The following is a 24,349-nucleotide window of genomic DNA, read 5'->3' on the forward strand; positions in this document are numbered from 1 at the left end:
ACCCAATTTATTGAATGAATGAATGAATGAATGAATGAATCAACGAATCAACCAATCATTGAGCTACTGTTTGAGAAAAGATTAAGTTCCTAACTTATGTAATGAATGAAAAAAATGGACAACTCATTTGAAAACTCCACTCAGAAAGTAAGAAAAGATTGTAGAAGCTATTGTCCTTCCATACTTCAGTTGTGAACAAGTTAATTAAAGCTATCAAAAATGTGTCTTCTTCAATGAGTCATGGCTGAACTGAGCTGGAAAACTTCATTTTTGTAAAAAAATAAGGATCAGCATTTCATTGATATCCAGGCCTCATCCCAATATACTGTCAGCTGAGCCTTTTAGACAATATTAATTTTCGACCTCTAGAATTTTGCATATGAAAGTACAGAGACAAAATCCCATAAATTAGAAAGTACTTGATGTGATTCATTGCTCATTAATAATACTAAAGCATATTTTAACAATACTTTAAGGACTAGTAGGTAGATATAACTGTTCTAGGAAGATTTAGCTACTTCTGCCTGAAATAAATTGGGGGGTAATAAAAAAAATTGAACATTGGAATTATTATTTTATTTATTTTTTATTTTTTATTTTTATTTTATTTTTTTTATATGGAATTTATTGTCAAATTGGTTTCCATTCAACACCCAGTGCGCATCCCAACAGGTGCCCTCCTCAGTGCCCATCACCCACTTTCTCCTCCCTTCCACCCCCCATCAATCCTCAGTTTATTCTCAGTTTTTAAGAGTCTCTTATGGTTTGGCTCTTTCCCTCTCTAACTTTTTTTTCCCTTCCCCTCCCCCGTGGTCTTCTGTTAAGTTTCTCAGGATCCACATAAGAGTGAAAACATATGGTATCTGTCTTTCTCTATATGACTTATTTCACTTAGCATAACACTCTCCAGTTCCATCCACGTTGCTACAAAAGGCTATTACTTCATTCTTTCTCATTGCCAAGTAGTATTCCATTGTGTATATAAGCCACAATTTCTTTATCCACTCATCAGTTGATGGACATTTAGGCTCTTTTCATCATTTGGCTATTGTTGAAAGTGCTGCTATAAACATTAGGGTGCAAGTGCCTGTGTGTTTATTTTGAGAGACAGAGAGAGCAGAGGAGGGGCATAGAGAGAGGGAGAGAGAGAATCCCAGGCAGGCTCCATGCTGTCAGCACGGAGCCTGATGTGGGGCCTGAACTCACGAACCGTGAATTCATGACATGAGCCAAAACCAAGAATGGGATGCTTAACTGACTGAGCCACCCAGGTGCTCCTGTGATTATTATTTTACAACGTTTATTTATTTTGGGGACAGAGAGAGACAGAGCATGAACGGGGGAGGGGCAGAGAGAGAGGGAGACACAGAATCGGAAACAGACTCCAGGCTCTGAGCCATCAGCCCAGAGCCTGACGCGGGGCTCGAACTCACGGACCGCGAGATCGTGACCTGGCTGAAGTCGGACGCTTAACCGACTGCGCCACCCAGGCGCCCCTGTGATTATTATTTTAAAAGAAAGGAAGATGGGACACTCTGGGTGGCTCAGTCGGTTAAGCATATGACTTTGGCTCAGGTCATGATCTCATGGTTTGTGAGTTCGAGCCCCATATTAGGCTCTGTGCTGACAGCTCAGAGCCTGGAGCCTGCTTCAGATTTTTTATCTCCCACTCTTTCTCTCTCTCTCTCAAAAATAAGTAAATAGGGGTGCCTGGGTGGCGCAGTCGGTTAAGCGTCCGACTTCAGCCAGGTCACGATCTCGCGGTCCGTGAGTTCGAGCCCCGCATCGGGCTCTGGGCTGATGGCTCAGAGCCTGGAGCCTGCTTCCGATTCTGTGTCTCCCTCTCTCTCTGACCCTCCCCCGTTCATGCTCTGTCTCTCTCTGTCTCAAAAATAAATAAAAACATTAAAAAAATTAAAAAAAAATAAGTAAATAAACTTTAAAAAAATAAAGTAAGAGAATCAATTTCTAACCAGAAACCACTGGATTGAGAATCTGAAATAAAGCTTGTAGAATTGGAACCCTCATTCTAGGTCCATCATTATACAATACATAAAACAGGAGAAGACTTGTAGTTAACTGTTTCCAGCAATAAATGAAAGTGTGCTATTCGGGTTATCTACAGTGTAATAATAAATTATCAATGGTCTGGAGGTTTAGGGATGTAGATGAATAATCTTTGATCTTTGCTTGGGATTCCTCATATGGTTACAATCAGATGGTGGCTCAGGCTGGAGTCATTTAAGGCTTGTTATTCCTATACTTGGTGCTTGGGCTGAGCTGGCTGGAATAGTTGCAGGTTGATTGGGTGTGCGTACGCGTGCGTGTGTGTGTGTGTGTGTGTGTGTGTGTGTATGTGTGTGTGTGTCTTATCTCCTTGTGAACTATCCATGTGGTTATCTTGAGTTTCATCACTGTATGTTGGTCTCAGGGGAGCTGGACCTCTTATATGGGGCCTGGCTACTGTTGGGGGAGTTCATCGACAGGATGCGACCTCTGGTTGACCAGCAAGCTCGACCCAGGCAATCAGAGGCTCCTGACTCCCTCCCCTATCGTTGGAATGTAGGTTCTACCCACCATTCTTACCGTGGGAGTCATTTTCAAGGATGCAAGCTTGAGAGAGTAAGTTGTTCTTAAGATCATCATACTAAAGGGGTGCCTGGGTGGCTCAGTCGGTTGAGCATCCGACTTCAGCTCAGGTCATGATCTCGCGGTTCGTGAGTTTGAGCCCCGCGTCGGGCTCTGTGCTGACAGCTCGGAGCCTGGAGCCTGCTTCGGATTCTGTGTCTCCCTCTCTCTCTTTGCCCCTCCCCAACTCATGCTCCTTCTCTCTCTGTCTCAGAAATAAACAAACATTAAAAAAAAAAAGATCATCATACTGAATATGTGACTAAACCCAGCTAAGGCCTCTATGTAAACATTTATGATTCTGGCAACTGGGTGCCAAGATCTACTCATCTTGTGGCCGCCCAAGACAAGTCTTGTAAGTAAGTTCCCCTGTTTATTAAAACTGCCACCTACTGACCTGCAGTGGTCTGCTTCTTCTTTCAGTCTCTCTTTACCCTCTGTACAGGGAACAGTTTCATGTTTCACCTAGGAAGCTCCCAAGTTTGCAAACCAACAGATTCTTCCAGGGACAGTATTCCAAGAGAAAGGAGGTGGAAGCTGCCAGTCTCTTACCTCCTGGCCTCAGACATTAGAAACAGTGTCTCTTCTGCCATATTCTCTGTGTGAAAATTGTCATGGTGCACACCCATTTTCTTTTCTTTTTGTGTGTGAATTTTATTTTATTACTCTTAAATTTTATTAATGCCTTAAGTTTGCATATCATTTAAAACAAGATATGGGGCTTGTTGGGGCTGGGGCTCCTGGCTGGCTCAGTCGGAAGAGTGTGTGACTCCTGATCTTGGGGTCATGAGTTCAAGGCCCACATTGGGTATAGAGATGATTTAAATAAATAAATATTAAAAAAAAAAACAAGATGTGTGCTTTAAAAAACATTCTTACACGTAAATAGACCAATGGACAGTTAAGTAATCTATCCCTAAAACATGCACATCATTTTTATTCCGGTGTGGATAAGAAAGGGAAATAAGCTTTAAGTCTTTTTCTTTGTATTAAAGGTATTTGGAAATTATTATTCAAGAATGCCACATGTTTTCCTGAACAAATGTGTATTCCAGTAGCAAATGCTGATGTAATTAAAAGGCATTCGTGTTGATAAAGAAGACCAAGAAACATTTGTGCCATGTGTCATCACCTAGAAGAGAGTTCCAGTGGGCCTACAGTATGTCAAGTAAATGAATGAGGTAGCATGAATCAAAACGTTTAGATGGAAAAACAGGTAGCATGAGCCAGATAATGTGACACATGTATATTCCAGGCACGTGACTAGGATTACACAGGTGGCTAGGTTTTATACTCTATTTTGTTCTTTCATTTGGAAAATAGTCAAGTGTAATATAATTCCCATTTATTGGCATTTATTGATAAGTAAATGCAATTAGATTTAGGGCAGCAAACGTCCTTTCAGATACACACCAAAAATACATAATAGGCTGACCAATGCTGGTATAGCTAAAGCAATATAACTACACTCCAGTTTTGCCACACTGCAGTTAAATGGATGTTAAACTGTCTGGTATTATTTCTGTACATCATACTGTCTGCTGTCAAGTTCCACAAGAGAATTCTTCAGAATGAGTCAGATTAAAGAATTTATTAATCCATAAAGAGTACTGAAATTATTATTCAGCAGCAGTCAAACTCAAACCCTAGAGTTGACTGTTGACTATGGTGTACGAAGGGGAGGTAGGTAGTGTGGGAAATTTTTAATTTTTTAACTGAAACATAGTTGGCATTCAATATTATATGAGTTTTAGACATGCAATATATTGATTTGACAGTTCCAGACATTACATAATGCTCACCATGCTAAGTACAGTCACCATCTGTAACCATAGAAAATTATTGCAATATTGTTGACTATATTTCCTATGCTGTACTTTTTATTTCTGTGACTTATTTATTTTATAACTGGAAGTTTGTACTTGTTAATGCTCTTCACCAATTTACCCCATCTTCCCACTCCCCTTTTCTCTTGCAATCACCAGTTTGTTCTCTGTATTTATGAGCCTATTTTTATTTTCTTGTTTGTCTTATTTTATTTTCTTGTTTTTATTTTCAGATTCCACGTATAAGTGAAACTGTATGGTATTTGTCTTTCTCTGACTTATTTCACTTAGCATAATACCCCCAAAGTCTATTAATATTGTTGCAAATGGTAATATCTCATTTTTAAAATGGTTGATTAATGTCCCATTGTGTATTTATACCATATCTTTATCCATTCATCTATTGATGGACACTAAGATTGTTTCCATGTCTTGGTTATTGTAAATAATGCTGCAATAAACATGAAGGTGCATATAACTTTTTGAATTAATGTTTTCATTTTATTTGGGTAAATACCCAGTAGGAATTACTAGATGATATGATAGCTCAATATTTAATTTTTTAAGGAGCCTCCATACTGTTTTCCAAAGTGGCTGCACCAGTTTATATTCCCACTAAAAGCGCTTGAAGGTTCCCTTTTCTCCACATCCTTGCAAACACTTGTTATTCCTTTTAACTTTTTGATACTAGCCATCTGAATGGTATGAGGTAATATTTCATTTGGTTTTGATTCACATTTCCCTGATGATAGGTAATGTTGAACATCCTTTCATGTGTGTGTTGGCCATCTGTGTGTCTTCTTTGGAAAAACATCTATTCAATAACCCATCTAACTTCTTTTTGTTTTTTAAGTGTTTATTTTTGAGAGAGGAAGAGAGAGAGAGAGAGAGCGCACACACACATACTAGTGGGGGAGGGGCAAAGAGGGTGACAGAGGATCTGAAGTGGGCTCTGTGCTAAGAGCAGAGTGGAGAACCCAATGCAGGGCTCCAACTCACTATGTATGAGATCATGACCTGAGCTGAAGTCAGATGCTTCACCGACTGAACCACCCAGGTGCCCCTTACCCTACCCATTATCAAAGGGAGGGGAGGTAGGTGCCACCTCTTTTTTTTTTTTTTTTAATTTTTTTTTTTCAACGTTTATTTATTTTTGGGACAGAGAGAGACAGAGCATGAACGGGGGAGGGGCAGAGAGAGAGGGAGACACAGAATCGGAAACAGGCTCCAGGCTCTGAGCCATCAGCCCAGAGCCCGACGCGGGGCTCGAACTCACGGACCACGAGATCGTGACCTGGCTGAAGTCGGACGCTTAACCGACTGCGCCACCCAGGCGCCCCGAGGGTGCCACCTCTTAATGGGAAGAATGTCTAAGAACTTGTGGCTTTCCTTTGCCTGCAATATATATTAATGTCTCCTCAGCTAAAAGTTGTTCTCACTAACATCACTTGGTTGTAATGAATCAATGGAAGGCATTAGCATAAAATTAGTTCTTAAACATATGTACTCATGAAATCAAGAAATATTAAATTTGAAATATTTGTCTATATTATATGTATACTGTTCCCTGATTCTCCTAGCCCATTTAAAATTATAGCTTCCAAAGGTAGGGAAATTTCTATTTGTTTAGGAAATTAATATGTATCTTAAGGCTATCATGGCTAGTGAAGTGATTGCAGATAAAGTCTTTGAAGATTTATTTTCCCCATTTAGGTCTTTGTATTATGCGTTAACAAACAGTTTGGTAGCCTTCAATTTTTTTTTGTCTTTGGAGAAAATAAACTTACACATTCAGTTTTCTCAATTGCAGATGTTTAGACGATTAAAGGAGGGATTTGCAAAGCCCAAAGCAAAATTAATTTTGACCTTGGGAAAAAATGTTAAAATGAACTTGTGCCTTAATTTTCCTGTATAAAATCTAAGAAACCAATATTTGGTTTATGTTTTCCCCTGTAGGCATAACCTGGATTCTGTAGCTGTATGAAATCCCACCTCTCCTGTGATATGATTCATTGTAAGTGCAATGATTTTGTTGTGTATATATTGTTAAAAATAATAATTTAATAATAACTAATATTTATTGAACACAAAGTATGTTCCAGATACTGTGCTAAGTACACAGATAAGTGCATTAACTCAATTAATCCTCTCAATGGCTATATGAAGTAAGCATTAATATTATCTTCATTTTCCAGATGAAGTAGAGATGCTGAGAGATTATATAATTTGCCCAAGTTTACATGACTAATAGTTGGTGATCTGGGGATTCATATCTAAGCATGACTCATTCTGGAGACTGAGTTCTTACCTGATCATATACTCTCCAGACATATTCACTGACCCCAAGATCAGTGGATCTCATATAGTTTTGAAAGTGGCTCATAGAGACTGGGGACAGACTATGGAGGTCCAATCATTAGACTCACTTTTCTGTTGAAAAATGCTTTATAATAACAAATTGGAGAGAAACAAAAATTAAAAAGTAGCGATTTACTTGCTATTATAGTAACATGTGCCATCTATTAGAGGAATTTAAACCTACACATATGAAAAAATAAATAAATAAACCTACACATATGATTTTTTATTATATATCAGTACCTTTTAAACTGGAATATAACTTGTAATTTTACATTTGCCTTGAAGTATGTTATTTAAATAACCCAAACTCATAGGCAGTGTATCGCTAATTAAGTATCCTCCACCATGAAAGCAAAATTGTGTGGATTTTGCATATATCTATTTCAGCCCCAAAGTATGGCCAACTCATATTTGCACTCAATACAAAGCCCTTAAAGTGTATTTATTGAGAGATTATGGGTCAAAAAATGCTGTTGCTGAATGTATTTTTTGCAAGACATGTAAGGTTAATCAAATAAAAACAAGTTAAATCGTAATTATGTAGCTATACTAACTCCAGTGATAAGTATAAAGCAAGAGTAGTAATTGAAAAACCATGACCAGTTCAAGGCAGCACGTATATTTTAAGAAAGAGAGCGTTCTGAACACTAGAGGATTAATTAGACAAAATTACTTACTGAGAGCCTCTTATGTGCCAGCTTTTCTAGGAAAAGGTCTTAGAATATATCTATGAATAAAAAAGAAAAAGAGTCTTGCCCTTATAGTGCTTACATTCTAGTGGGAGATTCAGATAATTAAGAATAAATAAAATAAGTAAATTGCCAGTAGTTGACAATTAGTATCTAAGAAGAAAAATGGAGGGCCAAGTAAAGAGATTGAGAGTATTAAGTGTAGGGGATTAGTTACAGTTTTGAATAGGGGCAGATAAGAGCAAGACTCATTGAGAAGGAGGCACTTAAGAACAGACTTCATGTGAGGGATTTGCCAAGTGGATTTCGAATAGAAGGACACGTAGGGAGAGGACACAGCCAGTGTACAGGCTCTAAGATGGGAGAGTGCCTGTGGAGGAACAGGCAGCCAGTGTGGCTGGAGTGGGATGAGAAAGGGGAAAGATGATGTCAGAAAGGTAGGGGTGGTGGGAGGCATTCTTCATGTCCGAGTGAGATGGGAACCTATTGAAGGGTTTTGTGCAGAGGGACATGGGATAGCTTATAATCTAGTAGGCTGCTGTATATATGAGAATAGATTGTAGGAAGATGAGAAGGTAAGCAAGGATTCCAGTGAGGAGTCTATTGCAGTCATCCTGGTAAAAGAGGATGGTGGCTCAAGCTACGGTGCTAACAGTGGAAGTGTTGAGATGTGGTCATGTTGTGGGTACGTTTGGAAGTAGAACCTGTGTGGAATTTATGCAGCATGTGAAAACCAGAGAAAAGTCAAGCATGACTCCAAGGTATTTTCCTTGGATGAGTAGAAGGATGAAATTGCCATCATTTGAAGATGGAGAAGGCTGTGTGAGGATCAAGTTTGGGGGGAAAAGAACAGGACTGTTTAAGTCGTATTGAGGTTCAGGTGTTTATTAGATATCCAAGTGAAGACATTGACGTAGCAGTTGGTATGAGAGTTTGGAGTTCAGGAAGGAGAAGGCTGGGCTTGACTTAAACATCTGGGACTTACTGGCATGTAAATAGATGGTATTTAAGATGTGAGAATGGATTGTCTAACCAAAAAAGCGTGTGCAGTTACACATAAGGAGGGATGATGAAGGGCTGTACTCTGATGCCTTCCAGTACTATCAGGTCTATTAAAGGAGGGACTAGCCAAAGAGACCCAAGAAACAATGGCCAAATTAAATTTTTAAAAAAATGAAAAAAAAAAAAAAAAAAAAAAAAGAAGCAATGGCCAAGCGTGCCCCTTTCAAGAGAGACTGGTACTCTGGGAGAAAAGAAGAGAAAGTATATTGAAGAGGAGGGAGCCTGTGTCAAACGCTGCTGATAGATCAAGTGTAGTCAGGACTGAGAATTGACCATTGGACTTAGCAATTTAGAATCAAGTACTGCTTATGTTTATGCTTGATAGGAGATTTGCTGGGCTGCATGGTATTATGCCACCAGCCAATTAGAACATTGAATGAGAATCCTCGGTAAACACTAGTAAACCGCTCATTTTAGTTTATAAATGACAAATTTCAATACTGCTCTACAGCTCATGCAAAGGCATGGTAGTACAGAGTTCTAGCCAGAATGCCTGAGCTTGGACTGGTCCCACTGGTTACTGACTATGTGATCTTGGGTAGTGGGTTGTATCTCTGTGTGCTTCTGTTTCCCCGCCTGTAAATAGGGATGACGAAACCCTAGGTTTGGTGTGAAGAATACATGTGTTAGTACATGTAAAGAAAGCATTTCTTTTTTTTTTTTTAATTTTTTTTTCCAACGTTTATTTATTTTTGGGACAGAGAGAGACAGAGCATGAATGGGGGAGGGGCAGAGAGAGAGGGAGACACAGAATCGGAAACAGGCTCCAGGCTCCGAGCCATCAGCCCAGAGCCCACGCGGGGCTCGAACTCACGGACCGCGAGATCGTGACCTGGCTGAAGTCGGACGCTTAACCGACTGCGCCACCCAGGCGCCCCTAGAAAGCATTTCTGAGAGTACCTGGTGCATTCATACTCAACAAATGCTAGCTATTACTATTTCTGTTATTAACATAGTGCCGGAGTATGATAAAAATGATAAAGTCTGTGGAATACATACACTATAGTGCATTACTCCCCTGTAACAACCATACAACTTGTAGTTTTTTTTTTAAGGTGTATTTCTTTATTTTGAGAGGGAGATAGTGCAAGTGAGGGAGGGGCAGAGAGAAGCGGAGAGAGAATCTTAAGTAGGTTCCATGCTGTCAGCTCAGAGCATGACACGGGGCTTGGACTCACGAATCATGAGATTGTGACCTGAGCAGAATTCAAGAGTCAGATGCCTAACCAACTGAGCCACCCAGGTGCCCCCAGAACCTGTAGTTTTGATCATTTGGTGGCCTCTTAGGAAAATCTTTATACCTCACTGATGGCATTTGGACCACACATTTGAACTAAGCATCTCCTTAGTTCAAATGAATAAACTGGGAGTATTGTTGGAAGTTCATTTTTGTTCAGGGTTTGAAAGGGGAAAACATTGCTGAAATAATTTTCTTAAAAATTAATCATTTTTCTTGTTCTCTCCTTCCATGCTGGCTTCCTACTCCTTCTCTGGACTTTTGGGAAAGAGTGGGAGAAGGAAAAATTAGAGAAAGGTAAAAGTTAATAAATAAGAGGGAAAAAGGGAGGAAATACAGGAAGAACATTTTGGAAAGACCTCTACTTATTTATGAGTGAGAAAAAGAAATTATATGTTTGGTTTGACTCCTTTATTGCCAGGTGGTAAAAAGAAACAGAATGCTGGTGGTATAATTTGAAGAGAATTTTTTTTTAATTTATTTTTGAGAGACAGAGACAGAGCATGAATGGGGGAGGGGCAGACACACACACACACACACACACACACACACACACACAGAATCTGAAGCAGGTTCTAGGTTCTGAGCTGTCAGTACAGAGCCTGATGTGGGGCTCAAACCCATGAACCATAAGGTCAGGACCTGAGCTGAAGTCAGAAACTTAACTGATTGAGCCACCCAGGTGCCCAGAAGAGAAATTTTTTACCTTTATAAATTGGCTGTAGGCATGCCCGGATGTTTGAGGTCAAACAGTTTTCCTTTGAGTGGAACTGACACAAATGTGGACTTCTGTGACCTCCAGTGTTTAGGTAAATATCCGTTTTTCTTCCCAATCTGTATTCAGAGACACTGTGCCCAAATAAGGCCTGACATTATAATCCTATACAGCTGCCAGTATTCACAAAGTCAACTTTTGTCTTTGGTGGCAAGTAGTAGGGAGGCTATCAATGAGCAGAAAATTCATCTCGTCTGCCTTTTGTGGTCCCAACTGGCATGATGGCTTACATACTCAGTAAAGGTTCAATGGATGAATTAATGTGAAAAATAAATTACAGGTCCATTAGGTATGAGATGATTGGGCAGCAATCCATTGATTGCCAAGATCTGATTAATCTAACTTGTTAAGGTAATACTTGCGAAGTGGGTAAGAATATCCCAGACGACAAAAAGCAGATGTGCAGAAAGTGTAGCTTTCTAAATCTTTCTGTGACTCAATCTAATCTCTTTTTCGAATCCCTATTCTGTCGATGGCAGAAAAATAATAATCTTAATAAATTCTGAAAAACCTAATAGAGAAGATGCTCTTATGCCCCCAGTCACATCATCTGTGCCTCACTTCTGATTTAAATCTTGGCCGTGTGCATAATTCTGTATGGGCTTTGACTTACTTCCAACTGTCAGCCTCTAGGCTGAGGTTTATGTGCTGAGTCTTTGCTTTTTTTTTTTTTTTTTTTTTTTTGCCAGTGGGTTCCTTCAAACTCACGAATGTTGGCAGGTGCTAGCTTGGCCTGTAGTATATATGCAGCTTGGAAGTGCAGAAGAATGAACACTTCTGAGGCTATGTGATGGTTAATTTTATGTGTCAGCTTGACTGGGCCACAGGGTGCCCAGATATTAAGCATCATTCTGGGTGTTTCTCTAAGGGAGTTTTTGGATGAGATTAATGTTTAAATGGGTAGACTGAGTAAAGCAGACTGCCTGGATACTGTGGGTGGGCCCCATACAATCAGTTGAAAGCCTGAATAGAACACAAAGGCTGACTGTCCCTCGAGAGAGAACTCTCTCTGCCTAATGGCCTGTGGACTGGTACATTGTCATTTTCCAGACTCAAACTGAAACAATGGCTCCTCTTGAGCCTTGAGCCCGCCCTTCAGACTGGAGCCATACCATCAGCTCTCCTAGGTCCCCAGCTTGCCAACTCACCCTGCAGATCTTGTGACTTGTCAGCTTCTGTAATCATGTGAGTCAATTCCTTATAATAAATCTCTTTCTCTCTCTCTCTCCACACACACACACACACACGCACGCACACGCACACTACTATTTCTGCTTTACTGGAGATGCAGACTAATACGGAGGCCATCCCTTGACCATTTGAGGATGGGGGTCCATGGATAAATGCGTCAGCTTCCCGTCATTCAGGTGGACAATTCTCTATGATTCTTAGGAGGTTCCAAAGGAAGTGAGTTCTTATTGCTCACAAGGGCTGCCTCAGTAACACTCCCTTACATTGGCTTTGCTTCTTTGTCAGTTTCTTTCTTCTAGACCCTCACTCCTGCTCTCTCGAATCCCCTTCCTCTGCCTCCCCAAAAAAGCAGCTACACTCAAATTCAGGCTCTTCTTTTACGGAAGCCCAAACTAAGACATATAGTCATTTTAGATTTAGCCTCTGTCAATTTGGACATTTTCTCTCCCCCCTCCTCCCTGCGGCAGCATCTAAGGTTTGGGGAATTTGTAGAGTGCCATGGCTTTGGAGGGAGGAATCTGGAATGTTTTTGGTCTCTGGTTTTTTGCTGGCACCTGCTGCAATGGTCGCAGCTGCATTCTTCTTAGCCATCGCTACCCTTCACCCTGACTTTGCTGAAATATTCGTATTGTCCTTGACTTTATATTGCCTTTTTGTAAGTTTATTTTTTTTTTTCTGAGAGAGAGAGAGCAACATGGAATGTGAGTGGAGGAAGGGCAGAGAGTGAGGGAGACACAGAATCCAAAGCAGGCTACAGGCTCCACACAGAGCCCGACGCAGGGCTCCAACCCACAAACTGTGAGATCATGACCTGCACCAAAGTCAGATGCTTAACGGACTGAGCCACCCAGGCACCCTTCTAGCCTTCTTGTATTTTTGTGTTTTCTGAGATTACCCTTGCTGACATCATTTTTCTCTGTGTTGTTGTTCTTAAAGCTAGAGAGGTATGGGGGAACTCAAGGGCCTTGCTTGCTTTCAAGGGCCTTGCCAGGAACTTGAACTCAGGTTCTCATTGTCCTTAGACTGTAAAAGTTTTGTGAGGGTTCATTCTTCCCCATACTGGATTTGACCAGTGGAGGATGAGGGACAGAAGGGGCAGAGCCCCTTTTCAAAACATCGCATGGTATCTCATGGCCTTACTTCCCTCTGCCTCTGTCCCTTACTGCCTTCTCTTCAACTCTCAAGCACATTAAAGCAGGCACTGTTGATTTCTTGCCCTGTATTCTCTCGTTCTCTCACCCGCCCTGAGCCGCAGCTATAAACACTTCCAACGTACTGCCAGTTCCCACTCAAAGTGCCCGCACCTGCCTCTTTCTGTTTCTCTGCTTGAGGGCTTTCTGTGATATCATGGAAGCATGCTTGGCTGAGCAGGTACAGCCCAGAATTATACAGTATTGACATCTCTGTGGGAAGCTGTTGCCCAGCAGGTGAAGGGATTTGGGAGTTAAATGCCCCAATCTGCTTGTCTTTCAGGAAGATTCTGAGGGGTGCTTCACACAGTTTCTCAGAGGGTCCCTAATACATTTTAGCACCAGCTGCCCACATTGCAAACCAGCTCATCAACGCGCCATTTATTTACTCTCTTCCTTTCTCTGTCTCACATCTTACTTTTTAAAAAAAATTTTTAACATTTATTTATTATTGAGAGACAGAGAGAGACAGAGCATGAGCCGGGCAGACAGAAAAGGAGACACAGAATCCGAAGCAGGCTCCAGGCTCTGAGCTGTCAGCACAGAGCCCAACATGGGGCTCGAACTCACAAACTGTGAGTTCATGACCTGAGCTGAAGTTGGACGCTTGACTAACTGAGCCACCCAGGCGCCCCTGTCTCGTATCTTACGTGTGCTTCCTGGAACCGCTTCCTGGAACCACCTTGTGAATAAACTCCCTGCACTCAAGTCATTGTCTCAGGACAATAAAAATTTCTTTGATGGGTGGGAACAAATTCTCTTTGCACGTATTCTTTGAACACCTCCTGTGACAGGTGGACTATGGCTTTTCAACTTAAAAGCCAAAGATTTTCGATTTTTTTTCTCTTTTCTTTCTTGACAACTCAAATGGATCCAAACGGTTAAGGGCCACAGGTTAAAAGGAAGTAAAGAAGACCAAAAACAAACGTTCCCCTTACCACATATATCTGTCAACTAAGAGAACCTTCCCACATAAAGGAAAGCTGTTCATGGTTAGAAGTGTTTGTGTAGTCATCTACCACCTGGAACTGCCAGTCCTGGTGTAGCAACCAAACCCTCTGGAGGTCGTCAGCCCATCTGTCATCCCTTGCCAGGAAGAGCAATTCTCTGGTTCTATCTGTCGATGCAAATAGGCCAACAGCAGGTATTCCTGAGGTATATGGAGACCATTTCCCTGGACAGCTGCTGCTGAATACAGATGTGGGGACTCGAGCAGCCAACAAGTTGTTATAAGCATGTGCCAGACATAACCATTCAGAGAAGACTGATTTTATTGTCTGCTAGGTTTATGACTGAGGAATGTACTTCAGCGACCAGCTTTTGATTAAGTCACAGAGAAGTGCTAAGGATGTTTTCTTGTCGAACGCGTGGGCCTTCTGATAAACAATAAACATCATGCCGGAGAAATCAGCACTTTCTGCAAACAGTCTGCACCTTACAGGCATTAGCATATGCCGAGTCGCTCATGCCTACTTCAAATAACTGGTTCAATTGGGAAAAAAAAAGGTGTAAATTGCAATGAAAGGGAAGCAATTTAGCCTAGGGATATAGGCCATTCCTTTAAAAAAAATGTCTATTTTTAACATAGAGACTATGAATAAAGAAACTTTTTGGAGATACTTTTGGTTGGGTTATCCCCAAAACAGCACTGAGATGAGGATTTAAATGCACATAGTGTATCTAGGAGGCACAGGTAAAGAGTGGGGAAGTGAGATGGGGAAGGGAAGAAATCCAGTAAATGGTGTGGGATCAAGCAGGTTATCACTTTGGGCAACTGAGGCTGAATTAAATTGGGAAATTCTGGGAGAGGGCAGAATGTGCTTTAGAGATCTCTTCCCTTCCCCAGTCCCAACCCCAAGAAATGAGGACACTGGGGTACTTATTCTCCAACCCTGGCCAGTCATTGGCTCAGGGCTGCTTGCTGGGGCTTTGTGGGGGCCATCTGTGCCACCCAGATTCTCCTTTAGGGAAGGACTTGCCCAGCTTCTGGGGGTGCCGTCAGTGGACAACCTTCCACCATCTACCCATTCAGTAATTGCCTTTGGTGCCGAAAGCCACCTTGCCGAGGTCACATCCTTCCATGGTAGCCCGTATGCAATGTTTGACTGAAGTGGGGATATAAAAGCCTGGCCATTTAAACCCAACTTGGGACGATTCTAATTTGCCTCCAGAGCTCCCCACAGGGTTGACTGAGGTTGTCACTGGGCCTGTGCTCTGGACCAACTTGATTTTTGCCTCTGCCCACTCCCGTTTGCTTTCTCTATCTCTGTGGGTGTCAATCCCAAGAGAACTCCTTAACACATCCTGCACATTAAATTCTGTCTCACAGTGTGCTTCCTGGAGAACCTAACCTGGGGACGGGATTAAATTCTGACACGTATGGACCGCTACACAGGCAGAGTCACAGAGATCTCAGTTGTAGACTATGGATATGTGCTGAGTTCTTGAGTACTGAGGGCATGATGTCTGTTGAGGAGGTGGAAGTGTGGTAGTTATTTCTTTGTTTCCGTTGACTGGGTGGGGGGTGGGTGAGATCACATGATGGTAATGGGAGCTAAAATGCTTAATGAATGGCTGGAAAGCTAGGGAGGGGGGCCACTGAGGTGTGATTTGGTGTCCAATATGATCGTGGGGGATTCAGAGCCCCAGGAAATAAGTAGGAGAGCAGGTGGCTAACAGACGGATAGCTGAGGGTGGAGAGGGTGGAAGAAGAAAGGAAGATCGTCCAGAATTGTGAAAAGGGAGACAATGGAATTAGTAGGTCCTCTAGGTATTAGCTATTACTATTCTTATTACTACATTGTGGGCTAAATTGTGTGTCCCCCAAGTTAATATGTTGAAGTCTAACCCCCACCCCGAACCTCAAAATATGACTGTTTTTTGGAAATAGGGCCTTGAAAGATATAATTAAGGGGTGCCTGGGTGGCTCAGTTGGTCGAGCATCCGATTTCGGCTCAAGTCATGATCTCATGGCTTGGGGTTCAAGCCCCGTGTCAGGCTCTGTGCTGGCAGCTCAGAGCCTGGAGCTGCTTTGGATTCTGCCTCCCTCTCTCTCTCTCCCTCCCTTGCTTGCACTCCGTCTCCCTCTCAAAAATAAATAAACATTTAAAAAAATTAAAAAAAAAAGGATATAACTAAAATAAAATGAAGGTGTTTGGTGGGTCCCAATTTAATCTGACTGGTGTCATTATAAAAAGGGATTGGGCCACAGAGACACTAGGAATGCACACACACAGGGGAATGACCATGTGAGGACACAGTGAGAAGGCAGTCATCTGAAAGTCCAGGAGAGAGGCCTCAGAGGAACCCAAACCTGCTGACACCTTGATCTTGGACCTCTAACCTCCAGAACCATGAGAAAACAAATATCTCTCATTTTAGCTACCCACTTGTAGTGATTTTCGTGTGGCAACCCTAGCAAACTAATACAACCACTGTTACAATTATTATTTTATTTCTCTCTCTCAAAATTAAATCTCTTAGTAAATCCTGCTAGTTCTGTCTCTAAGTGTCTTGAATCCTGTCTAGTCCCCTTTCTCCCTGTGGTGTATCACTCTAATGTTAGCCTCTTCCATTTTTTTTTTTTTTTAATTTTTTTTTTCCAACTGGTTCTTCAGAGTAGGTCGGCTCATTCTGGGCTTACCCCTACCACATTCTCCCACAGCAAATCAGACAAAATGACCACCTTAAGTGTATATTTGATTATGATAGTTCTGCTTGCTTATTCAATGGCTTCCTATTGTTCCTGGAATAAAGTCCAAACCTTTCAACGTGGCTTCCAAAAGGCTCTGCTCAGCCTTGTCCATTTCCGCCCTTCTGCATCGTTGACCTTATCTTTAGCCACACTGTGTTGGATTCTAGTCCATCCTTCCTCCAAACTCGACATTTCTGCACACACTGTTCTTCCTTCAAAATACTGGTCCCGAAGTATTCATGGTTTATGTTGCTATCTGTCCTACTGTTTCATACCTGGAGTACACATCAAGGTTTGGAACTCACAGAGCCCTGTAAACTGTTCTGTGTTACCCTTTTGTCTTACTAATGAAGAAACCCAAACTGGAAAGGCAAATGATGCATGTCAGCTCAAAGCATTAGTTACACAGTGGACTTTGGAACACTCTTGACTTTGGGACATGTCTCTGTATCTCCTCACTGCTAGGCTGCCTTCACTGGTGCCATTTTCTTCCATCTTCAGGGTTTTCTTTATGCGGAGTCCAGTCACTTCTTTCCTAAACACTGTTTCAGTGAAGTTACTCCTCTGCCCAGAAAGTCACCATGGCTTCCTATTATTTTTCATATCAAGCCTACAATAAGACTGGATTCCAGGACACTCCATAGTTTGCTTTTGTCTTCCCCATTTGTTTCCTAACAGGCATTGTCTATAGGTGTCAGACAAGCCATTTTTACGTCAATACTTTATTTCATTGATCTGAGATGTCATCAATTATAAAATGGACTATCATTTTAATTTATTACTTAAGGTAGAAAAAAGGATGCCAATTAAGCTAAAGTATACCCTTGACTAAAAGTGGGTTCTAATTTCAGTGTCACTCATTTCACATGGAAAACATGTAAATTTTAGAAACATTGTAATATACTATATTTAAAAATTGTTGCTTGGCTCAGATTCCACTGACCACACGAAGCCCTCCTTGCCAATCCTGGACAGGTTTCTTGAATTCCTACAGAATTTATCAACCCTTTACACATTCCCTAGCTTTTCCAATTTCCTTCCTTCTTCTTTATCCGGTTCATTGGTGATGATTGAGTGCCTGGCACCGGGTATGCAGTGATGGAAAGAATCTGGTCTCTGCCCTTATGGTCTTTTTATAAGGAAGTAAGGAAATACATAATTATAGACCACAAACTGCTATGTAGGAAATAATGCCAAAGATAGAGAATAAAGGCAGGATGCTGGAGAGAAATCTAAGTAGAATGTATTCCACATTCCAATTGAACCTCACCCTCCTACCACATGTGCACCTCTTTTCCGAAAACCAGTTTAGACTTTCATCTTCCCCCCAAATTTAAGTTATTTTCTCCCACATACTAGTCTACTTTATAGCTTCAAGAAATTACTCCCTCCTGTTGCTTTGAATCTGTGTTTTTCCTTTGAGAGTGACAGCATAGCAAGGTGTTGACAGCATGGTTTCTTTGAGCCCCAGTCTCCCTGTGCTCAAGTCCCAGCATTGTCATTTATTGATTGTATGACTTTTAGTAAATGTCTCTGTGCCTCAGTTTTCCTATTCTTAAAAATGGAGGCAATACTAGTACCTACATAATGACATCACTATAGGGATTAAGTGAATTAAAACAAGCCAAGTGTTTAGAAAAATGTTGGGCATGTAGAAACCATTCTAAGGATCATTATATCTACCCTGATTGCTTTCATCCATGTTTTATCTCCCCTTTTAGACTCTAATGTAGGCATGGTTAAGGCCAAGGGGTTTGGGAACAGAATAGAAGAAAATCAAATCCTGGTTGAACAAATTTTCTAGATGCATGAGCTTGGATACATATTTCTTGACCATTCTCAAATTTAATTCTCTTTATCATTTAAATAATGATAGCAAATGCTTACATTTGGGGGTTGTTCAGAGGAATAAATAAGATAAACATGCAACATGCCTGCTATATAGATCTCAGCGAAGACTGCTATTGTCCTTACCTCAATTCAGGAAATCTCTTTGTGTTTTCGTTTCACACAATAGAACTCACCAGCCGTGATGTTAGTGATATTTTAGCTAAGTGATAACAGCTCACTATAAAAAAAAGCGAGTGAGTAAGCAAATGGTAGTGTCCACTAGAGACCTTATCATGGGGATTGGTAAAATATTCACCCTCCAGCTTCTGCTTCTTTATTTTTGGGGGACAAAAATAAAGGGTGTGGGGTCTCTCTGGAGAGAGAATCTTACCCTTCTCTTCATTTCCTTCCAGGTACCCTAGACCAGCACATCCTCCAATGTGTTGATTGTGTCTCCCACACAAGTTTACCATGACATTCTGTCTCTCCTACTATCTTGTTCTTGAAATTTAGTGGGGCTTTGCTTAAGGGTATGGGAACCTGTCCTTTTCTTTCTTCTATTTATTTATTAATTTTTTAAATATTTATTTTTGAGAGAGAGAGACAGAGCACAAGCTAGGGAGGGGCAGAGAGAGGGAGATACAGAATCTGAAGCAGGCTGTAGGCTCTGAGCTGTCAGCACAGAGCCTGATGCAGGGTTTAAACTCACGAATCATGAGATCATGACCTGAGCCTAAGTCAGACGCTTAACTGAGCCACCTAGGCACACCTGGACTTTTCTTTTAGAATGAAACTTGAAATGTCCACTGGAGAGTGCAGTCATCAAGACCCAGCAAAATATGTGCTTCCAGCTTTGGTTTTCAAGCTAGAACTTCTGCATTTGAAGGCTGAACGAACCCCACGGAGTACCATATTCCATGATAATAAGCCTTGGAAATTTTCACTCTCAGTAAAGCAGGTGTCTGTAGCCCTGACAATGCACAAAACTTGTATCAGCAAATGCAACATTTGATTCACAGGCCCCTTCAGCTCTTTTTGTGTTACTGTTGTCATGCTACTTTGTGACTCCCCATTAAAGCTGGCATCTGGCTTTCTGGCTTACATTAAGTACTAATTTATTTTGGACAATTTTCAGGGCTAATCAACCAAAAGCCATATCCGTATGGCTCTGGGAAAACATTTCTCTTCTCACCTCGCCCACAGTGTATCATTTAGAATAAAATGCTTCATTAAACTAGATCTTAGTGATAGACACGTGTCACAAGTTATTGCACCTTGCAACACTCCCAAGAGATCAGTGTAAAATCAAACTGAAGCTAAAATAAAAATGGGCCAGTTTTGGCAATAAGTAAAATTCAAATGTGTGTCATACTGTTCCATATATAATGCTTTTTTCTCTCTCTAGTCTCTTTGATAACAAAAATATCTGATGACTTAGACCTTCACTGAAAAGCAGAAAGAAGAAAAATTATGTAGACTACTTGACTGCTCCTTGCCCCCCTCCTGTACTCCTCTCCCTGTGATTTAATCAACCCAAGTCTTCTTCACTAGCTCCTAGATATCTCTGGAGTTGGTCTGTTTCTCTTCCTACTCATAGGCTCCCCTTAGCTCAGGCTACCATTTTCTCACCTGAGTTACTGAAATTGCCTCACTTGTTTTTACTCAAGCCTAGCTCATTCCCTCACCCCACTTCCCTAGTCTGACAATGCTGTTTTGTATGTTAGATTGACTGCTTTCAAGGCCCCAGATCCCTCCCTGGGTACACATATTTGATGTGAGATTGCAATTCTCCTCCCTAAAGAGAGGAATTAATTTGTTTCTTGACTTCTTAAATCTGGGCTAGCTTTATGACTCGCAGTGGACGATGGGATGTGGGGGAAGTGGAAGAATGTCATTCCCTAGCCTTAGCCTCAAGAGGTCTTGTTGACCTTGCCTTCTTGCACTCTGCCATTGCCAGGAAAGCGTGGCTCGGCTAGCCTGCTGGAGGATGAGGGATACATGGAGTAGAGCAACATTATCATACACAGCCTACTGAAACCAGTCTAGATCAATCAACAGCTAGCCCACGCCTAGGCATGAGAGAGAGAGAGAGAGAGAGAGAGAGAGAGAGAGAGAGAGAGAACCAGCCAAGCTTAGCAAAGCCACTCAGCCAAAGCTCAGCTCACTCTCGACACGTGGGCAATAAACATTCATTGTGTATGCTACAGGGGTTTTCTGCGTGTTGTTATGAAGCATTATTTTGGCGATGGAAAAACCGATAGACTTTCTAAAGTAGAATCGGATAATCTTGCTTAAAAAATGATGACAATGCTAATTGCTTTACAAATAGCCTTTCTGTCTTTTTTTGTCCCTTTTATAACAGAACCTAATTTTGTTGAGGGCAAATTTTGTTAGAGTCAAACTCCCTTACCCCTAAGATCAGTTACATAATATGGTTTTGGTCAATGGTATCTAGGCAGAAATTTCTAGAGAAGAACTTCTTTGTTAAAAGGAATATCCATGAAAGAAAAAAGTGATAAATTGAACTTCATTAAAGTTTTAAAATTTTGTGCTTCAAGAGACATCATTTTAAAAATGGAAAGACAAGACACAGGCCCAGGGAAAATATTTTTTGAATTACATATCTGATAAAGGACTTATGTCCAGAATAAAATAAAGAGCTTTTGGAGCTCATTGTAAGACAGACAACCCAATTTAAAAAAACGGGCAGAAGATATATAATAGGCACTTCATCAGAGAAGATATACAAATAGCCAACAAGCATGTGAAAAGATGCTCTACATCATTAGTCAGTCTCTAGGAAGACGTGAATTAAGATGTGATGAGATACCACTTTATTCCCACTAGAATGGCTTTCATTAAGGACAGACAATAAAAAATACTTGCAAGGAAAATAGAGATTTTGGAATCCTTATACATCACGGATGGAAGGTGTAATAGGGCAGCCACTTTGGAAGAGGTTGGAAATTTCTTTTTCTTTTTTTTTTCTTTTTTTTTTCTTTTAAGTAAGCTTCACAGCCAGTGCAGAGCCCAATATGGGGCTTGAAGTCATGGCCATGAGATCAAGACCTGAGCTGAGAACAAGAGTTGGACACTTAACTGAGTTACCCAGGCACCTCTGTTTTTTTAAGATTTGTTTTCTAACTTTATTGATATATAATTGACTTATAACATTGTGTCAGTTTAAAATGTACCCATGATGATTTGATACACAGATCTGTTGCAAAAATGTTTACCACAGCAGGTTAGTTAACACCTCTGTTACCTCACATAATTAATTACCTTGTGTGTACGTGTGTTGAAAATATTTAAGATCTACTGTCTTAGCAACTTTCAAGTGTATAATACAGTATTGTTAACTAGAGTCACCATGCTGTACATTACATCCCCAGAACTTAGATCTCTTATAACTGGGAGTTTGTTTCTTTTGACAACATCTCCTTATTTCCCCAACCTCCAGTCCATGGAAACTACCATTCCACTATCTGTTTCTATGAGTTCAGTTTTTTTTAGATTCCGCATATAAGTAAGATTATATAGTATTTGATTTTCTCTGGCTTATTCCACTTAGTATAATACCTTCAGGGTCCATTCATGTTGTCACAAATGGCAGAATTTCCTTCTTTCTCGTGGCTAAATAATATTCCATTCTGTATTTATGTTGCATCTTCCTTACCCATTTATCTGTGCATGAACACTTAGGTTGTTTCCATACTTTGGCTATTGTGAAGAATTCTGCAGTGATCATGGGAGTGCAGATACCTATTCAGGATCCTGATTTCATTTTCTTTGGGTTATATACTCAGAAGTGGGATTACTAGATCATTTGGTGGCTCTACTGTTTTCCATAGTGGTTACACCAATTTACATTCTCACCAACAGTGCATGACGGTTCTCTTTTCTCCACATACTCACAATACTTGTTCTCTCTTGTCATTTTTATATTTTGATGATAGCCATTCTAACGGTTGTGAGGTGATATCTCATTGTGGTTTTGATTTGCATTTCCCTGATGATGAGTGATGTTGAACACCTTACATATACCTATTGGCCATTTGTATTCTTCTTTGGAAAAATATCCACTTAGGTCCTCTGCCAATTTTTTAAATCATATATATATATTATATCATGTATATCATATAATCATAATCATAATCATAATATATATCATATAATCATAATCATAATATATATATATATTTTGCTATTGAGTTATATGAGTTCCATATATTTTGTTTAATAGGTCCTTATCAAATAGATGGTTTACAGATATTTTCCTACTGTATAGATTGCCTTTTCATCTTGCTGATGGTTTCCTTTGCCGTGCAGAAACTTTTTAGTTTGATGTAATCTCACTTATTGATTTTTGCTTTTGCTGCTTGCACTTTTGGTGTCATATCCAAAAAAATCGTTGCTAAGACCAACATCAGGACCTTGTTCCCTATGTTTTCTTCTATAAGTTATAGGGTTTCAAGTCTTATGTTTAAATCTTTAATCCATTTAGAGTTAATTTTTGTGAATGGTGTAAGATAGGGATCCAATTTCATTCTTCTGCATGATTATCAAGTTTCCCCAGCACTATTTATTGAGGAGACTATCCTTTTCCCATTGAGTCTTCTTGGCTCTCTTGTCAAATAATAGTTGAATGTTTATGTTATGGTTTATTTCTAGGCTCTTGTTTCTGTTCCCTTAGTTGCTATTTTTATGCCAGTATACATTAAAGTCTTGGTTTGCAAGCATAATTCATTCCAGAAACATGCTTGTAATCCAAAGCACTTGTATATCAGAGCAAATTTCGAGAACCATTGGCTTCATTGTGTTAATGTGACATTCAGCATCATGTAATACTCGTATTATAAGACATTCCCTCATTTATCAAGTTAATTAGAAATATTTGCTAATCTTGCAGAACACTCACAGAACAGTTACTCACAATCCAAGGTTTTACTGTAATATTCTTTGATTACTATAGCTTTGGAGTATAGTTTGAAAACAGGAAGCTTGAGGCTTCTAGCTTTGTTCTTTTTTCTCGGGATTGTTTTGGCTATTTGGAGGCTTTTTTGGTTCTATATGAATTTTATGATTGCTTTTCTATTTCTGTAAAGAATAGCATTGTTTTTTTAATGTTTGTTTGTTTTGATAGAGGGAGAGGCAGAGAGAAAGAGAGGGAGAGAGAGAATCCCAAGTAGACTCCGCACTGTCAGCACAGAGCTCAATGTGGGACTCGATCCTACTACTGTGAGATGATGACCTGAGCTGAAATCAAGAGTCAGACGCTTAACTAACTGAGCCACCCAGGTACCCCAAGAATACAATTAGTTTAATAGAGATTGAATTGAATCTATAGGTGGCCTTGGGTAGTATGGACTTTTAAACAATATGAATTCTTACTATCCATGAACATGAGTTATCTGTTTATTTGTGTCTTAAATTTCTTTTCACAAATTTTTATAGTTTTCAGTGTATAGATCTGTTACCTCCTGGGTTAAATTTATACCTAAGTATTTTATTGTTTTCGATGCTATTGTAAATGAGAGTGTTTTCTTTATTTCTTTTTCAGAGGATTTCATTGTTAGTATACAGAAATCAACTGATTTCTCCATGTTGATTTTGTATCCTGTAACTTTATTCTTTTTAATGTTTATTTTTGAGAGAGAGAGAGAGAGAGAGAGAGAGAGAGAGAGAGAGAGAGAGAGAACAAGTGGGGGAGGGGCAGAGAGAGAGGAAGACACAGAATCTGAAGCAGGCTCCAGGCTCTGAGCTGTCAGCACAGAGCCCAACATGGGGCTTGAACTCATGAACCAGGAGATCATGGCCTGAGCTGAAGCCAGACACTTAACTGACTGAGCCATCCAGGCACCCTAGT

General features: G+C 40.4%; 1 long non-coding RNA gene across 2 annotated transcripts in view; it reads left to right on the plus strand.

Annotated features, from left to right (window-relative positions):
• The window catches only part of LOC123575709, a 261,519-nt gene that overhangs the window by 84,066 nt on the left and 153,104 nt on the right, over positions 1–24,349 (plus strand). For both annotated transcript variants that reach the window (XR_006700948.1, XR_006700947.1), the window contains one exon: positions 6,411–6,468. This is a non-coding gene — a long non-coding RNA (uncharacterized LOC123575709). The remainder of the gene's footprint in view (positions 1–6,410; positions 6,469–24,349) is intronic.

The sequence above is a fragment of the Leopardus geoffroyi genome, chromosome C2, assembly GCF_018350155.1.
Source record: "Leopardus geoffroyi isolate Oge1 chromosome C2, O.geoffroyi_Oge1_pat1.0, whole genome shotgun sequence".
Classification (NCBI taxonomy): domain Eukaryota; kingdom Metazoa; phylum Chordata; class Mammalia; order Carnivora; family Felidae; genus Leopardus; species Leopardus geoffroyi.